The sequence below is a fragment of the Paramormyrops kingsleyae genome, chromosome 2 (genome assembly GCF_048594095.1).
Source record: "Paramormyrops kingsleyae isolate MSU_618 chromosome 2, PKINGS_0.4, whole genome shotgun sequence".
NCBI classification, from domain to species: domain Eukaryota; kingdom Metazoa; phylum Chordata; class Actinopteri; order Osteoglossiformes; family Mormyridae; genus Paramormyrops; species Paramormyrops kingsleyae.
The window spans coordinates 16,911,939-16,931,013 of NC_132798.1; the positions used below are offsets into that span (position 1 = coordinate 16,911,939).

Here is a 19,075-nt window from a genome sequence, read left to right on the forward strand (position 1 = left end):
CAGAATCCAGTCCCAGTAGCTTGGTGATGGTGATACAGCTGTCACGATGAGCCGGGTTAGCATTGGTGCTAATATTACCGCGCTGCAGCTTGCGTGTGAATGAACAAACAGAGTATTTATGTGGGGGTGGACGGGTTCCTCTGGGGCTCTGCAGAATGGACAGCTGGGGGCTGGCCTCAGGGTCCTTTGGGCTCACGGTGTCCTGATTAGACCGCCGGCTACTTAACTGCTGGGGGGGATTCCTGTGGGGGGTGGGGGGGGGGCAACATTAACAATCCAGCCGAATCGCATTGTTTTGGATGGGTGGGGGCACACTGAAGAAGCTGAGGGGGCTGTAAGCCCCCCCCCCCCGCCCCGGCCTTAAATCCACCCCACACACCATGCAGGGTAGCAGAGGGTCACCAAAATTGTTGAGTTGAGTTTTTTGCAAAGCAGAAGACTTTTTGTCCTGTTTACTTATTCTGTTAAGTTTTTTTTCTGGTTTCCTTCACAAGTCTTAAAGCCCTGCTTAGATCATTCTGCTGCTACTGATGACTTTCATCCTCTGCATATCAAACAGACGGGTCAGTTTCTGAAAAAACGGGAACTTATTGGCTGGATTGCGCCTGTCCTTGATCCATTTTATCCTTATCTAGAATATTTTCGTATACAGCATGAGGTATTTTGCATTTGCATATAGGAAGGAGAAAGAATGCAGCTGAACAAGAAATTGGCAAGAGGCTTTGGTTAGTGGGCTTTTAATTAACAGTATAATTATTAAATTATCACTGAGCTACACATTAAGGTTGTTTTTTTTTTTATCACATCCTCGTGTTCAGAGCAGCCCTCCACGCTGTTTCTTCCCTCAGAAATTTCACTCAGCATCTGTCTGTGCCACACATGGACAGCAGGGATTTCCTCTGACAGAGGGCTTCATCGACAGCTAGCAGGAGACCACTACAGGGTATCGAATCAGCTTCAGTCATTGGTCTCCTTCCCTCAGGTTCAGCCAGGATGGTCAAAGCGTTTTTGAAGTTCAGTTAAATACACAGTTAAAGTTAAATACACGGGACGGTGGCTGTAATTGCGTTTTTTTTTTTTTGTGTTTTTATGACCGTTGATCTTTTTACCCAGTTAGGGAATTGCTGTTATCTAGTGACTTGCCCTCCCTGTGTAAAGATCTGTTAGCAGTTTCACAGAAGGGCCCATAAAGCGAATTGCCTTACAGTGCAGCCTGGACAGACTCTCGTGTATGTGGCCAGACCTTGGCTGTTTGCCTCTGACTTTGGCACCCAGGCGCCGCTGGAGTTGGGTTTAGAGGACGCAGAAGATCAGAAATGGTGGTTGATGCACCATTGATGCTCTGACTGTAAGGCCGGAGCCAGGCCACTGCGGGTTTTGGTTAGCGTTGGCAACAGCCTCAGAGCTGGGCCAGTTCTGTCTGAAGTGGAGCTTCCCAGAGACCTGAGAGTGAAGTGAGCACCCTGTGGATGAGGGGTGCAGCGTTCCCACACGGGTGTTACACTCCGACATAAAAACGCACATGGAGTGTGGTCGAGGGCCCTTAGGATGAAGCAAAGCGACTCTTTGAGCATATGATAATTTATGATCAGCTCTGCTTATTTGAGGATGATGGTTTCTGGCCTGGGTACGGCGAGGGGAAAATGCGGACCTCAGCAGAAAAGCCATGCGGAATCCTTGTCGTGGGGGGGGTGGATCGTGATATGGGCAGCTGCTCCATCTGGAACTCCACTGCTCCTAGAGAGGAGAAGGCGAAAGGGACAAGGGGTTTGTGTGGCTGTAGTTTGAGGCAGCCTGCTGAATGTGATCTGGGCATTAACCTTACCTTTTCATCACTGCTCCTGTGATTTAGAGCTGATTAGAATTAGGTGATCATTGTTGACACACCACAGCACAACAACGAAATGTGTCCTATGCATTTAACCCATATGTGACATCATTACATAGCAGGGGGCAGCTAATTCAGCACCTGGAGAGGGGATTCAAACCAGCAATCTTTCAATTACAAGTATGCTCCCCTAACCATTAAGCCACCTCTGCCCACAGTGATGGTCCCACAGTTTGGCCCCATACAGTTTAGTTGCCTTTAGTGCCCTGAAATCAGCACCGGCCAAAGGGAGTGTTACCGCTGGCGCCCCCTATCTGAGACTAAGTGAAATTGGCTTGCTAAGTTGGCGCTCCCTCAGGAAGTGGAGGCATAGGCAACTGTCTATGTTGCTGAATGGGGTGACTGGTAATGACAGTATGTCCCCCCCCCCCCCCCCCCCCACACACACACACATACGGGCTGTTTGCGTTTACACTGAGTATTGTGGTGAAAGCACACATGCATTGCACAGATGGGGTGGTTATCTCCCCCCAGACACCCCACCGCCCCTCAAGCTTCCTTTTCCCAAAACCACCACACCGCACTACCTCAGCACTAAGCAGCCCAAAAATACACCCAGAAGGACCACCAGGAAAAACACCCCATAATATGCTCCCGAACCTCCAAACCGAGCCTAGCCGTGCCTGCCGACGGACAAGGATTCAACTCTGCTGCCTGAATTGGCTGCCTTATTGTCGGCTGGCTAAAGCTCTGCAGCGCAAAACATCTGTTCATGAACAAGTGATTACGGTGATTTAACGAAGTTTTCTAACGTTATTCGGGAAGGCAAAAGTCTGTGCGTACAGTATATGCACACAAATAAAGCGTTGAAAAGTGAAATTTGAGCCAGCCCAGGTTTGATGGAGGCCTGCTTCCAGAGGCTTCATTCTTTCAGCTGCAGGAATTTCTGGAACTGAGCCCAGTGTACGTGAAAAGCGCACATTTTGCAGTCGCGTGGGAGCGCCCCCGGCGGCATAGCAGGGTGCATAGGCGTGTCTCTGTAGGCAGTCTGCGCATCCCTACCCCGGGACTGGCTCAGAAAGTGATACAAACGCAAAAAAACCAAGGAGCCTCACGTGGAAGCATATTTTGACAGTTTAATCTTTGTCCTCTGTGTTGCATTTGCTGGAGTAACATGTTAAAGGACACTTTAAGTATTCATGTCATTCAACTGTTCTCCGTTATGGAACATTACATTTTGAGTGGTACGAAATTTAATTTTAGGGGTGGTGTAACAGTTTACATGTCAAAATAGTCAAAAAAGTAAAAAAAAATTCATAATTAACACCAGAAATCTAAATATCATTCAAATGCTTGCCTATGCTATGCATTTTACTACAGATTGAAAAATCATTTTTTAAGTTTCTACATGATGTCATACAACAGAGGGAGGCCCTTTGAAGTACGGCTGGCACATGTGGGTCTTACTGTATCCGTCTGGCAGCCCTGCGTTTCACATCTGTCTCGCATTGCTCTGTTTTACGCTGTAAACCCGTCGTTTCGGTGCCTAACTGTGCAAAGAAGGACTGTGCAGTTGGATTTATTCGGATTTGGGCTTCGCCTGCTCCCCGTCGTTCCGGAGCTTCTTATGCAGCCGGTTTTAGGCGCTCCTGCAGCTGCTGGGTCTGCGGCATCCGGGTGGCTTATCGGACTGGGGGCTTTCGGCTCGGCTTTCGCTTAAATCTACGAATCACCGCCTAGTAATCTAACTATAATAAAAGGTTCTATTTGGTGACAAAAGCCCACAAAGTGTCACCGTACGGTGCGGCTGTTTGACTGTACATTTAACGGTGTTGGAGAAAATGTTTCGTCAGCCGGAAATTTTTAGAGGTCTGCATTTTTTACTTTGTGGTAAAACGTGTTTAAATTTTCAATCTATAATTAGTTTGTTTTAAAAGGTAGCAAGTGCTAAAATGATTTTCTGTTTCTGAAGTCATCTTTAGTGCGGTAATTCAACATAATTTTTTACAAACGTTTCCACTAGATGGCAGTAAAACATCGCTTTACGACACTTACAGAGACCTTGTGTTGTGAGCGTGTTGCTACTATCTGCGATTTAACCTACTCGATTTTAAAGTGACTGACTTTAGTGTGTAAAATGAGTAGAATGAATGATGAAAATAGCATAGCAAGTGTAGGTCTACCTTAAATGTTTATACGGTCCTATACACTTAATAAACTGTTTGCTAATGAATTTGCTTTGAATGTTGTGCAATCAAGATAATATAATAAATACATTTTCACGTGCGTTATTTATGTATATTGTCTTGGTTGTCCTTAGTTTGGCAAGCATGACACCCAAAGTAATTTCTTGTATGTCAAAGTACTTGGCATCAAATAAACTCCTCTGATTCTGTCTTGGTTTCACTGTGACCCTTATTACATAGAACGGGTGCAAGGCAGGGAACAACCCAGGATGGGGCGCCAACCCATCACAGGGCACATTCACACACCATTCACTCAGAGAGGGACACCTATGGGCAATTTGGTAACTCCCCTCCCACATGTGGGGGATACCAGGATACCCAGAGGAAACCCCATGATGACACAGGGAGAACATGCAAACTTGAACCCTGGCCCCTTTTGTTCCATCAGTCTTATATCATATAGTCTTATAGCTGCATGTTCTGTTATGGCTCAGACACTGTAACACAAACCCATAAATGGCCACATCAGCTTCTTGATTTTTTTGTTTATTTCAGTGTTGGGTGGAGCCCTCCCTTACCAGCCTGTCCTCAAAAAGCCTGTCGATTTTTCTGCCAAGTACTGGTGCCACGTGCTTCGGTTTGCCATCCTGACCCGAGGTGTTTAAATGCCCCCTTACACAGCCCCTTCCTTCCTGATCTGAGTTAACCATTTCCAACACTCCATGTATAATTTAACGGCTCAGCTTCCCATAATTTTTGCCAGCATAGACTGCGTCCTCTGAGCAGGCGTTGTGCGGACAGAATGGAATCTACTGCCTTTCATAACTGTCTGCTCATTCCACAGTCCATTCACATGTCACACCACCAAGGATTTTCTAGTCCAGTATAATTTCTTTAAAAAGAGCTTGACTGCTGACTTACTGGATTCATGCATACATCAAAATGCATACGTTACATTTATTTATTTAATGGATGCTTTTGTCCAAAATGACATTCAAATGAGGAAAGCTTATAGTCAAAAAAATCAGAATCAGGCAGCTTCCAGCATCAAAGATAAGATCAACTTCATTGATCCCTGGGGGAAATTCTTGTGCATCTCTGGAGCAGTTGTGGTTCTGGGTTTTGCTCAAGGGCCAACTGGTTTTCTAATTACTATGCCAGAAAAGGAGTTGAACCCATGACCTTCTGCACACATGCAAAATTCTTCAGCTGCATACCACCCATTCTATGCTTCTCATTCATTATTTGTAATTCTGTCAGAGAAATTTTCACATTTGTTTTACTTGGATTCCCTTTGAAGTCTGACAGCCTGACAGTCTGTTTTTTTTCTTTTAGTTGTGTAGGGAACCCTGACTTGGTATAATTGCATCAAGTCATTAATTAAGAAAATGCTTGTTAATATTTACCTTTCAGTCTGACTTTCAGTGTGCCTATGTTGTCTGCTTTGGTTGGTCCAGCGTGTGTCCTGGTTGCCCATGGAAACCAATATACAATCTGAGTGGCTCCGGGACCACAGCGATGCGAAGCGTTTGTGTGGTTATGCTATGGCGGCTCAGCAACTTAGTAATGATATTGTCTTTGAACAAAAGAGTATCGGGGATTTCACTAACAGTTGAATAAACAGGTCACAGAGACAGCATACCTCCAGCAGAATAAAGGCAAACAAATCTGAGGTCTTCTTTGTTCACAAAGAAATTATTTTAACAGCACAGCAGTAGCATTACCTTGTATCTGAATAGCTCTGTAAATAAACAGACTGAGCCGAGGGGAAGTGGTGCTGTGACCGATTTTTCATTTTTTGCTCAGGAAATGCTGGACTTTCCTCGCTGTATGAGTAAAGAAAATTGTTCTAGAGGCCCGGCGTTGGGTTTATAGAATCCATCACCCATTTCTTTGATTGCAGATTGTGCATTTCAACATAACTGAGTTTTAATCTAGTCCCATTAAATCTGAATCTCTTTGGATCATTCAGTTTTTTATATGAATTATAAGTTGTTTCCATAGTAACAGTGAGCACCTCTCCCTGATCTGGAAACATCAGTGATGATGCACCGTTTGGGGTACCGATAGTGTCTCTGTTGTGTCTCTAGTGCTGAGGAGGAGTCAGAACCCCAGAGGCAGCATTTACACAGGAAAAAGGAAAAACTTTATTACGGAAACTACAGAGGGGTGTAGGTCCTTATGTGGAGTTTGGACTCACGACAAGCAACAATGCCACGACTGGGGAACACAAGATATATATAAAAACGTATGAACACATATAAACACTGGTAATGAGGCGTACACGAGGGGCAGGTGTGGGCCATAACAATAATCTCATAACAAGTGGCGAGAAACAGCTGGGATAGACGCCAATGAAAGGGCACAGGATGGCTAGCAGTGACATCTGCTGGCCAAACAGGAACAGGACGGGGTTGACAGAGACAGATTGTGACAGTCTCCTTATATACATAATGGGGGGGGGGGGGGGGTTACTGTGTGCCGTCAATCACTGCTTTAAACCCAGGGCGATTGACAGCAGACGTTTCCACAGGCTACAGCTTTGGGAGCCTGGCTAATTCCAGCACTGGGTCTTGCAGCTTTACACAGCTCCGCAGCTCCTGTTCACTGTGTCTTCCTCAAGGGAACAGCAGCAGGTTCCCTGCAGGCATTTAGCTGTTTAGGAGTGAGGCTCCGCCCCCAAAGTACCTGCCGCCAATTTGCCCCATTGCCCTGAATTGTGGATCGTACGCACGTGGAATATGCTAACGCTGGCATCACCACTGAGTGAAGGATTAACTTGTTTCTAAATAGTTAACTAGTTCTCCGGATATTGGCTAGGCTAGCAGAAAGGGAGAAAATTCAGGTTTAAACTGGTTTAAGCTGTAACTTGAACACCATGTGAACATCTTTTCTACTGAGAATCATAATAAAACCTCTGTTTTTATATATTACGCATTGTATAGCAGAGAACTTTTGGGGGGATACTGAGCCATTATATCTCTGAGGAGCTTGTGAGGTATCTGGTTTTGGTTGAAGATGTCACCCTATTTCACATTTTCAACTTGATAACCTCACAAAGGTAGGAGTCGTTGTGAAGTAATTAGACTGAGTCTGGCTTATGAATAATGAATTCTTAATGAATTCTGGGATGCTGCTCCTGCTGATGTCGGGGCCAAAAGAGCTGGGGGTGGGAGACTGGAAAGGAGCCTGTGAGGCAGTGACTTTCTCAGGAGGCATCGACTACTATCACTGGGAAGGAATCTGTGCTTATACAGTAATCATCACAGTGCAGGCAGGGGCAGCTGACAAGGAAAAGGTTCTGCGTCAGATTCACACTAACTGCTTAAAAATGACCAGAATTGCACTTCTTTACTCGGTTTTGAAAAATGGTGATTGATCCTCCCCACACACAGCCATACACATCAGCACACCATATTTTTTTAACCTGATACTGTTTTGATGTTTATCTGTGTTGTCATTAATTGAAACGGGCAGCATCCTGCGCCCGGTTGTGGTACAGATATCCGGTTCCGGTATTGTGGCGTTTATGAATAGCCTACCTCCGTGACGGACGCATTAGGTCTGCGATGTATATATTCGTTTTGTCCTGTCGCAGGAAACACCTTTAAGCACAAATGATTACCTTGCAGAACAGGTATTTCCGAGGTGGAAAGCAACCGTGAAGTCTTTTCAGCTTGGGGGGCCATCCTGCTGTGTGTGCAAGTGCCCCCCACCCCACCCCGTCAGTACTCTGGCCCACGTGGGCTTGATTTGAAGCTGCTATTTTTCAGCTGCTTCTCTTCCAGAAGCTGCTTTTTATTTAATGAGAGCTGGACGGGCCCGGGGCTGCGGCTCCTGACAAGTGTAATGATAGTCTCTTGGCCCGTTCCTCTCCCTGCACCAAAGGCTGGAAAATGCCAAGACGCTCTTGTCATTATTCGCAGTAAAACCGCAGGCTCTCAAAAAGCAGGAAAATGCATAGGATTGGACCACATCAAGACTTACTGCGTTGCTTCGTGGAATATTCCCATTTTTATTTTTATTTATTAGAAAATCTGAATTTTTAAGACCGATCTTAATGGAAACAAATTTATCAGAACGCATTCCTGGATGCTTTTTAAACTTGTAAATAGTCCGAATTAATCTTAAACGTACAGTGCTTCTGTTCACTATAGCTAAAATCAAAAGCCTTTTCTTCCCGAGTTAAATACGTTTAGACATGCACGGCGGTAATATATTAGACATATCAAGTGACAATAGTTTTTTATGGACTGGGGCAAAATCCAAATAGAGACGGCGAAAGTCGGGAACATCGGCTACATTTCCTATAGGCTATAAGCGATTTCCTTACTAACATTCCTGGCAGGAAAACACGTTTTTTTTGCCATAGGCTTGTCTGCGTTGGCTTTGTAAAGAAATATTCATGTCCCCGACTAATAGATTAGTTCGATTCAAAGAAATTGAAGAATAAAAGCACTGTCTATTGTAACCACTGCAGGGTAGAAAGTTGAAATCCTCATATTTGCTGTAACCTAATTTATAAAGCGTAGCTTGATATCTGCCCGTCACGCGCTCCTTGCCTAATGATAGCGGTATTGGCAGGGGAATTGAACGGTTAGACATCAGACAAAATGCTAATCTTTTCCCCTCAGATGATAAGGGGAATATCATTATCATGGTGGCCAAACCAGTCGGCGAACCTGCGCTGACACGTCTCTGTTTCACAATTAGGTTTTAAGTCCGTGTCACGGCAGGGAGCGACGTGCACAATGCAGCAGCGCGGCCGTCCCCTAAAGTGTTTTTGCCAGTCGGATTATCGCCTTTTTGCGGCGAAGCACCCCTCCCATTCATAGCGAACACCAGCAAGTCCCAAAAGCGGCTGTCTGAACTTCTGAGAAGAGGCGGGGATATCTATATATGTTGTATATGTATATATAAATGCAGGACGCTTGCAATTCCCTCACAGGAGTCATTTTGCAATAATTTCTGGAGTCTTCAAATTTAGGGATCTCCGTGGGCTGTTGCGGAAGATCCCTGCGAATCACCAGAGGTGGGGTAAGGCAGCTGCAAAGCGGACCGTGTGAACATCTGGGCAACATCAGGGTGGTAGAAGGACGGCTGGGCTCCTGAAATAAAAGTTTGCGCTGCGGAAAAGTGAAGATGCACTTTTTTTGTTTCATACTAAAAAGAAAGTGAATAAAAAGACAGTGACTGCTGGTATGGACTTGAGAAAGTATCGCAGGTGATCAGATCGGTGAAGGATCTTCTATGCTTCTTATCCTATCAACTCTGGATTCAGTCAACACTCCTGAGTAGGCTGGCATAGCGACGCGAAAATGAGATACAAGATCGATCCAGGTATAGTAAATGTTTTAAAAAAGTTTTTCTCCTTCTCTATAACAGTTTGCATGCACTTTTAACATCTGATGAACTCATACGTAACTTAGATCGGTAGTAATTACCACCGGCTTAAACCTCTGCCGTGGTCCTGTGCCTGATTTCATGCGTCGTCTCTCTTGCGCGACGTAGCCGACATTTTACTTTTGAAATATAATAATGCATTTGTATTTTAAATAGGTTTAAGGTAAAAAGTGAAATTAAAGGAAAGTTAATCGTACTTAGAATATGTATATTTTGTAAAACGTCCACAGTCCCTGCCAGCGATTCTGCACTTGTAGCCCCCAGGTTGGGCGTAGGACCATGCTTTCCTTAAAGGCACCTTTGTCACTACTAATGGTAGCGATTACACCTTGATGATTGTAGGCTCTTCGGGCATTTTTGGAACGTGAGTACTAATGAAGGCTTGGCCAATGACCATTGTGTAAAACATGCGTGTTATTACAAGGCACGGCAATTGTACATGTGACTGTCGTTCTTCTAATGACAGACACGCTGGAAACATCAGTTACAATAACGGAGGCTTCTTCCAGTTCTCGGTAAACGGCTGCGTCTATGTTAACGCACATAGCTTAAGGTTTTGAAATGGAGTTACCCTCTCCAAGGATTTTAATCTATAAGAACGATTGGCCAAAGGGATTGACTCTCAATTGCAGTTTGAGACACTGCTTTTGTGTTCCTGCACACACACACACACACACACACACACACAGTGATTTTCCAAGCACTCAGAGGCAGAATTAAAGCATAAAGTCACAATCTGCCTGCTTAGTGGAGCCGCAAAGTGGGAACATTAACCCAGCAATTTTTGCGTTATTCAATTGGCCAGCTTTCGGTGAATTGAGTGAAATCGGTAAGACGATCCTTCATTGTTAGGGCCAGGAACGATTCTGTTTAGAATGGCACCTTTTTGAGTGAAAGATGGAGTGATCAGGGAACTTCACAGAGGGGCCGGAGTAGTGAGCGGCCAGGTCGTGTGCCCCCACTCATGGTGGGAGGGGTCACACCTGCAGAGCTGGGGCTCACACCTGGCTGGGGATTCTAGAGTCATTCCTCCAAAGACAAGATTTCAAGTTAGAGCAGTGTTTCCCAACCCAGTCCTCGGGGAACCTCAGACAGTCCACGCTTTTGCTTCCTCTCAGCTCCCAGCACACTTGTACCAGGTATTCAGTGTTCCTGATTGGCTGGGAGCTGAGAGGGAGCGAAAACATGGACTGTCCGGGGTTCCCTGAGGACTGGGTTGGGAAACACTGAGTTAGAGTAACATAAGGATAAGTGCCAAAAGACACTACGGTCTCACTCAAGTGTTTTGTTTTTAGGATCAAAGCATAACCATGGACAGAAGGTATAGCGGGATGTCCAAAGCGGCGCTATCCCGGTCTGAGCAGCTGCCATAGCTTTCTCCAGCCATTCGAGTTGGGTAATGCAGTGGAGGTTGCCTCCTGAATGAGAGGTTTTCATCTCAGAATTTTACAGTTGTGCTACCCGATGCCTTGCCCCACTTACATGGGAGGATGAGAAACAAACCTAAATTGCATCATGACTCCCATTGTTTTGTTGGAACTCATATCCATATTTGTGTGTCACCAGCATGAATGTGGTGCCCTTCTCCAGGTTGGAAGCAAGGGCAAAAGAAATTGTCTGATGTTTTTATTTGACATGTTCTTTTTGTGGCTCTTCAATGTCACATAACCCTCTGACAGCGTAACTCTGACTATTACTCTATTGTTACTTCTTGCTTGAAGCCAGTCCATTTATACATCATTGTTGTAGCCTTTCAATTAACTATGTAAAGGGTTATTACTTAAGCTTATTATTTAAACATTGTCAGTCTCTTTAGTATTTTTATTATTATTATTGTAGTGACACAGATAATTGGAAGATTATTGAGGTCAGCCTTTTCAGATCAGAGCGGAGAACAACCCTGAAATAGTTAGTCATGGTGTACAGGATTGACAGTAAAGTTACTCTCCTTTTAAGCCACATGGGATGCATATGGTATAAGTCAATATTGCATGTTTGCGGCTTAATTTAAGTTAATTAACGATCTTTCAGGATTTCATGGGAAAGCAGCTTCCCTCTGTTTACCAGACGTCGGGAAGGTCTCTGGGTTTAAGCCACAGCCAAGACTTGGTCTTCTTGCATATATATGGTCTGCTGTGACTCAATTTTCCTGCATATATTTGGACTGCTGTGACTCGATCTTCCTGCATATATACAGGCTGCGGTGACTCGATCTTCCTGCATATATACAGGCTGCTGTAACTTGATTTTCCTGCATATATACGGGCTGCTGTGACTCAGTCTTCCTTCATATATACTGTATGGGCTGCTGTGTTTCTTGTAATAATACTCTTTTCTTGTGGTAAAATTGTTTTGTTGTACACACAGCAGATAGGAGTTAAATCAGCTCTAGAGAGAATATACCAAGGCTTTTTGGGTAAATTATACGATGTTAAGTTGTATTGGAATAAAACTGGAAATAAAATGTTTGCTCTAGGTTTAAAATTATTAATTTGAGGTTTTAGGAGCTGGACAACAAACCTCTGACTATGGTTAGACAGCGTTCACAGAGATATGTTCATTTCCTGAGTAAAATAAGCACCCTGGTCATTGCGTGCAGTGTAAGCTCTGGGGGTAAATCCAGGGAGAGACGTCACAGCGGGGATTATAAGTGAAAGGAGAAGGAACGCATGGTGATGGGCCTTGTCCTCATTCCTGATGGATCGGAATGGTGCTCCTAGGAAACATTACTCAAGAATATTTCTATGGAACAATCCGGTCCGGTCTGCAATCCTAGAGCTGTTAGTTTTTCTTGTTTTTGTTTTCCACCCTGGCGATGGCGCCTACCCATAGCTAGACGCAGCCGGTTACATTCCCGACAGTTCCCCTTACATGCTTGAAGCGTAAAGAAGCCTATTAGCGGTATAGTGATATATGGTGAAGCACAAAGTGCCCAAAATGAAGCAGCATTAGCTTTGTTTCAGTCTTCATTGTCTCTTGTTCTTTAATTTGGGTTTCTATGTGAGAGTCAGTTTGGAGTATGGTAATGCAAAGAGGGGTTAGTTCCATACGAAGTTCAGATCTCATGTAATATGTGGAAAGGGATATCCTGAAAAGTGCTTTGTGGTTCAGTGTGTTAGGCGGCTGTGCTTGTAATCAGAAGGGTGCTGGTTCCAAACTGGTTTTGGCCATGTGGATTCATCACTCAGCTCTTGAGCAAGGCCCTTAATCCCCCCTCCCCCAGTTGCTTCTGTCTGACCCTGGTTTCCCAAAAAATGTTCATTGTTTTTGATGAAAGCATCAGCTAACTAAATGTAAAAATGTAATCCCATGATTGGGCCACAGTATTCTACATGTGTGTTCTACTTTGACAGAGCTCACACGTAACTCGTGAATCTATAAAGTAGGCCACTTTATAAGAATGAAATATTCTTTTAGTGAGGTAAAGTCAGCCCGTAGTGCTTGTTTGTTCTCTGTTTAGGGGGTTGTGCTGTAAGCATTGCCAGGCTTAATCGCTCCTGGCTTTGCTGCCACGCCGCTCCTGCTGTTAGGTCCTAACAGCAGCTGAATTTGCTGTCCTCCTGCCAGCCCTGGGCTCCCTCCTCCGGCTTCACGTTTGGACCTTATCAGAACCTGCTTTGTGGAAACAAATTCTTCAGTGTGGCAAGTCTAGGCAACTGCCGTGAACCCTTGGCCCACCTGCAGCTTAATGGAGGCTAATTGAGAACAGGCTAATGGAGACCTTCTCTGGTGGAATGTGGCGGTGGGACTGGAGAACTCTGCTCCTTCTGCTCCTGGGTGTGTTATCTAAATATCATTATCATGATTTACAGACATGCTCATTTGTACAGCTTAGTATGGCAGCGTGAAGTTTAGCTTGCTCGAGGCAACAGCATCACCTTCTCCTCTCTGAGACTTGAAGCTACATCTTGTTCCCACCTGGATCCTTATCTGCTGTGCAAGTGGTTGCACTCATAGTGTGTAATATTATCGTATTGCTGAATTCATGCTGTTATCCTCTTTGGAAGATAATAGTCTCCATCCTCATTGGCATTGTGTTCTAGAGGAACATAATTAGCTTTGCAATCATGGAAAGGGGACTTTGGGAAGACTCAGTATGATGTTTATGGTGTTATGTCTTTGGCTGCACAAGTCAGTCAGTTTGATTTCATCACTATGCAGCTCAGTGCAAGGTCTTTAATGCACACATGAAGCCAGAATCTAACAATTTCTTGGGCATTGAGGCAGATCATTCTTCTGAAACTTTTCAACATGATTCGAGTGCGGAACACTAGACAGCTACTTTTCTGGTTGGCTGACATGTGATGAATTAATGGAGTTAATCATTAGAAACGTCTCGTTTCTGTGAAAGCAGTCTCCTGTCTTTGTGCTGCACTGGACCAAATCCAAATAACATCAACTTGGGTACATGGCAGTAAAGAATTTCGAATAATGAATAAGGGTGAGGAACCAAAACCAACTTTTACCTCATGGTTATTGTGTCCAGCTTGTTCGCAGAGTGGCATAAATAACTCAAACTGCTTCAGTTAAGGGGGGTCCGTGGCTCTGTGGGTTAGGACTTTGTTCCTGTGATCAGAAGGTTGCTAATTCCAATCCCTTGGTCGCAGAGTGATTTCACAGTTGGGCCCCTGAGTGAGGTTCTTAACTCCAACTGATCCAGGTGCTGGATAAACCAGCTTCCTCAGTTGTATGTCACTTTGGATAAAGGCATCTGCTAAATAAATGTAAATAAATAAATCGACGAGGGAATGACAGATAGATGCCAAAGAGAGAAGGAACTTCAGGGTCCACCCCTCTTTTCAGCTGATCCAGATGTTATCGTTTGTGGCCCACACCCTGGATGCGAGACGGAATGATGTAATGGCTACATCAAATCCTGAGGAGCTTGATGATAGAGGAAGTTTATATTTTATACTTGTGCTGAGTCCCTGTGACCCTGCCCAGGAGAAGTGGTTTGAAGATGGGTAGGTGGAGGGATGGATGGATGGATGGATGGATGAGCAGTAGACCTGTGTATTTCGTTAATGATGTTAACAGCTGCAGGAGCAGTCTAGGGCTGTGTTGACAGTCATGTGATTAAGCTGATCATCACATGTCTCGTACAGGACTGTCGCCTTCCGATTGCGAGCATTTGAGTATCCTGCTGCATTCTTTCAGGCTAATCTGTTTTGCACACTGCTTGGAAGTACAACTCTGATTTAATGTTTTTGAATTATTTGGAGACAGCGTTTCTGATAGGGCTTGAGGGGGAAAAATACAATTCACAGAGAAACATTTTTATTTTTATATAATATGGTTTTATGTATACATTTTCATACAATGTGTAGATGTTGGAATACAAATTTTTGTCTGGGTGTCAATACTGGCTCCTGGAGGTTAAGCAAAATTCGAGGGTGAGAAATGCCCCTTTCTCTGTCAGAATCGGCCCGTTTTCTTTGTCTACATGGGCTTGGGTTAATCCTTAAAAGAAACTTGTGTTAGCAGCCCTTTCAGTGTTCTGGTAACTACCTCTGGAGTGTAATTACGCTAATGCCCCTGCGAGGGCAATCGATGGAAACACAGAGGACTTGCCGGGAGCCTGACGATCCTTTCAGTGGAGCCTTGCAGCTTTTTATTTCTGTTTTTTTTTAGCCCTCTCTTCTCTAGTATGATTTGTCTGCATTTACAGTAGTTTGTCTGTTTAGGCTTTGTGCATCTTTTTAAGGCTGGGTGGCTTTACTGGAGGAAGGACAGATATCTTTAAGGTGTTACTGCTGTTTTACAGGCTAAAAGTACAAGTTCATGGGAGTTTTACACAAAAATGTTCTGAGGACAAAACAAAAAAAATGATTATCTCTCTGAACCAATTAGATTGTATAGGAGGTGGGTCCAAGCAAATAGAGGAGGCAGGACCAGTCAATCAGAAGTCTTGTTCCCACCTCCTGCAGTTGCTTAAACCCACCTCCTCTACGATTTGATTGGTTATCTCTCCAATCTCCAGACCAATAATTTTTCGTCCTGCCTTCAGGACATTTTTGTGTAGGTAAAACTCCCTTGAGCAAAGTGGAAGCGACAGATAGCTATTGTATCCCTGAGCACATTCAGCTGTGGTTCTCGTCTCATAATTTGCCCCTTGAATGGTCACCGTGGCTAGCTTGTTTAGTGCTGCAAATACCTAATGACATTGTTTTCTAATCATTTCAGTCTGGTGTGGGTTTTGTTGTGGGTTTACTACACTTCACAATGAGAATGAAGTTGTTTGAATGATGTCACAATTGAAAAAGTTTGCTATTTGACAATGGATCACGATTTCTGAAAATGAAAACCTGGCTTGCCGTCATGTGACATTTTCTTGGGTTTGTTTGTATATGCCTTCCTAGTTTGATGCTCATAATATGTTATATATGAATCTTGGTAAGACCTTTGGGTCCAGTGTTTATGATGTCCTGGCCTGAACTCCCTACCTTGTTTGCTGTGTTCATTAGCTGCAAGACACAGGCTGAAACGGCTTTAATATTTCAGTATTGGCTGGACTTTAAATATTTTATTACTCTCCGACGTGCTTCCTAAAAATCTCTTCCTAAATATGAGGATAAGACATTTTTGCAATTCACAAAAAAACTCATTTTGAGTAGCAGAGGGTCAGTTTATCTTGAATTTGTTACCCCTGCTCCCATTAAAGCTTAGATGCTTATTTAATGCTTTTATCCAGAGAATTTTTCGTTTGTTGTTTTATTCCCATATTTTATTCCCATTTTCCTCCCTATCTGGGATGGCCAGTGTTTGTCTTCACTGCACGCCTCAGATACATGAGATGCCAGCAACCATATTTTTTATATTCTGAGGCCTGCAGCCACGCTTGGAGGAGAGTGCCACCCCATTGGTTCATCCAAGCAAAGCCGTTCAGCTTTGGGACTCTATGTTGCTTTGGACAAAGTCACTGCTAAATATGTTATTGCTTAAAATTACTTTCATAAATGGCGACTTCTGCTGCTAGTTTGTTTTTGTAACTTTAGCCAACTTGCCAAGAAAAGAAGCCCCAAGGAATCCGAGGCCGACTTCCACTCCTTTCCCAGGTACGCTCTCAGAATCTCAGCCTAGCCCGGAATGTCCTGGCAGGTAGTAGGTCGTCATGGTAGCACCGTGCGTGGTTCCCTTTTTGACAAGCTGGAAAGGCAGCTCACTATGCCTGGAGGCATATTACTAAGAAATCTCCCAAGTGGGCCACGAGTATCGGTTTTAATAAGCTGCCCCCACCCCCCACTAAGCTGCCCTCCCCTGATTTCACTGTGGCTTTCCCCATAGCTAATACTCACCCCGGTCACTGGACCCATGGAAACAGCTTTTCTTGGAAGCCCTGTAATCTGAGTCTGCCCTTTGTGCATTTAAACAGGTCTCCAATGAGGATGAAACTGTTGTTATACCTACTTGGTGATTAATTAATTTGCAGACATCCACATGATAGGGTTGGACAATCTCTTTCTCATTATGGTCTTTCATTGGAAGTATTATCATTCACAGGCTACATTTTTGTGTAGAATTAGGTGATCAGTGGTCATTGTTAACACAACACAGCACACAGTGTGCAACAACAAAATGTGTCCTCTGCATTTAACCCACATGTGACTTTCGTGACATAACAGGGGGCAGCTAATTCAGCGCCCGGGGAGCAGTGCTTGGGGGAGGTACCTTGCTCAGGGTACCTCAGTGGTGCCTTGCTGGGCGAGGATTCGAACCAGCACTCTTTCAATTACAAGTGCGCTTCCCTAACCATCAAGCCACCACTGCCCACGGTGTATGGGATGAGTGTATGTTTGCTGTCACAGGTGACTGGGCCAATATGGCTGCATATGACTCATGTTATGCTCTGTTGAATTTAATGGAGGTGAATTTTGGCATGTTGAGTGAGCAGCACTGATGCCTGGCACATCCAGATTGGCAGTTGCAGTTTCTGTTTTCGCCTCAAGCATAGGATATTGCACGTTATTCCTGTTTTTGTGTCCATTTTCTCCCACAAAGGCATGTGATGTATGTGCATTGATGTCTTTAAAGTACTGCCATCTTGTTCAAAGTGCACCTTTACGGTGCTTCCCTGGACAAGCTCCAGACTTACCCTGGTTTTGCTTTTGTGTGTGTATATATACATTCCCTTTTTCCTTAGGAATTCCAGAAAAGGGATGAAAAATGAAATGAAAAGGTTTTCTCATTTTTTTGTGCCCTTCAATATTATGAACACAAAAATCTGTCATGTGTTTTTAAGTCCTTCCACAGTGTCTTTGCTCAGTACTTTAGAGGGTCTGTGGAGCCTGTGTGCTTTTTCCCATAATGCTCTTGTCTGGCTTTCCGCCTCGTGACATTTCTCTGTGTCAGAAATAGAGCTCTCGGTCGCTTGATTAATTTTGGTTACTCAATCATTAAAATACATTGATTCACATTTTTCTTCTTGATAGCTCGGGAATATGGGAGAAGAAAGACTCGCACAGTGGATGAGGGTCCAAATAAAGAGCGAAAGCATCATTTGTGTGAAAGCACTAAACATTAAAAGTGAATGAAAATGCAGTCGTCTGTCAGTATTGCAAAATAGATCTTAAATATCACCACAGAACGACCGCAATGTAAATATATATTAAAATAAGACATTCAGGTACAATGGACTCACTCAATAATGCGAGATTAGCCATAAATATGTGCCATTTAGCCTCGCAGAGTAGCCTATCATCAGATTGGGTTAAATTATTTCGCCTAATTTATTTTCCTTGATTCCTGTATGTCAAAATAATTCCTGCTAAAACAAAGGTTAGTCCCGTCACTCACTGACTCAGCCGCATCATCTTACATAATACATAACTCACATGCAGACCTCATGCAAAAGCAGCAGCAGTAAACTTTAGATTGATTTTTAATTTATTTTTTACATGCATTAGATAAAAGGAAAAGGAAACATCATTAAAACTGCAAAACTTGCAGTTTCGTTTCCAGTGACTGAGTAAAAAAGTTTTAGCGTAGCTTATTGATGGTTTAAAGTGATCCCAGCAGACCATCGCGGTCCTTGACATGTGACCGTTGCACGTGCAAGAAATGCCATGTTGATATTAATATCACTCACTAGTGATGCGCGGGTCGACCCGTGACCGGCGGGTGCGGGCGGTTTTAGGAGAGACATTTTTAAAATATCCTGGGTGGGTGGGTGCGTGCGTGCGTGCGAAAAAGTTACAAAACACATTTCATTATCGATCAAAACGTATTGTAAACGGGGTTCGAATTACCACGAGGATCTCCTAGTTCCTCTCGCAATCACAATCAGGGAAATAAAAGGAAATAGAGCTATCCGTAGATAATCTGATAGAGTTCTAAGATTTGATGTTACAGTTTTAACAACTAGTGTGTTAACATGCGCGCTTGTGTGTGAACGAGTGGCCAGTGGCGACTGAGGCAGTCGTAATGAAAATGAAATTTGCGACACAGTCTGGGTCCATTTATCACATACGACCTAATTTTCAGTTGGCAAAGTCCAATCAGCCACCAAATGTATTTGATGAAAATTTTGAATCCTGAAATGAATTTTTAAGAAGACATCAGACATGTTGTTAATATACATATAATACTACTGTTATATGTTACCCATATGTGCATAAGTGTGTCTATAAATAACCTCACGTGGAGTCATTAACAAGTGCAT

General features: G+C 43.8%; 1 protein-coding gene across 5 annotated transcripts in view; it reads left to right on the forward strand.

The window, feature by feature from the left end:
- LOC111855115 (PDZ domain-containing protein 2) overlaps positions 1-19,075 on the forward strand; it is a 72,843-nt gene that overhangs the window by 20,333 nt on the left and 33,435 nt on the right. The window contains exon 1 of one of the 5 annotated variants that reach the window (XM_023833793.2): positions 8,706-9,354. The exons of the other annotated variants lie outside the window; for them this stretch is intronic. The gene's annotated coding sequence lies outside the window, so the exon portion shown is untranslated. Of the gene's footprint in view, positions 1-8,705; positions 9,355-19,075 lie in introns of those variants that run through there. 5 annotated transcript variants of the gene reach the window in all.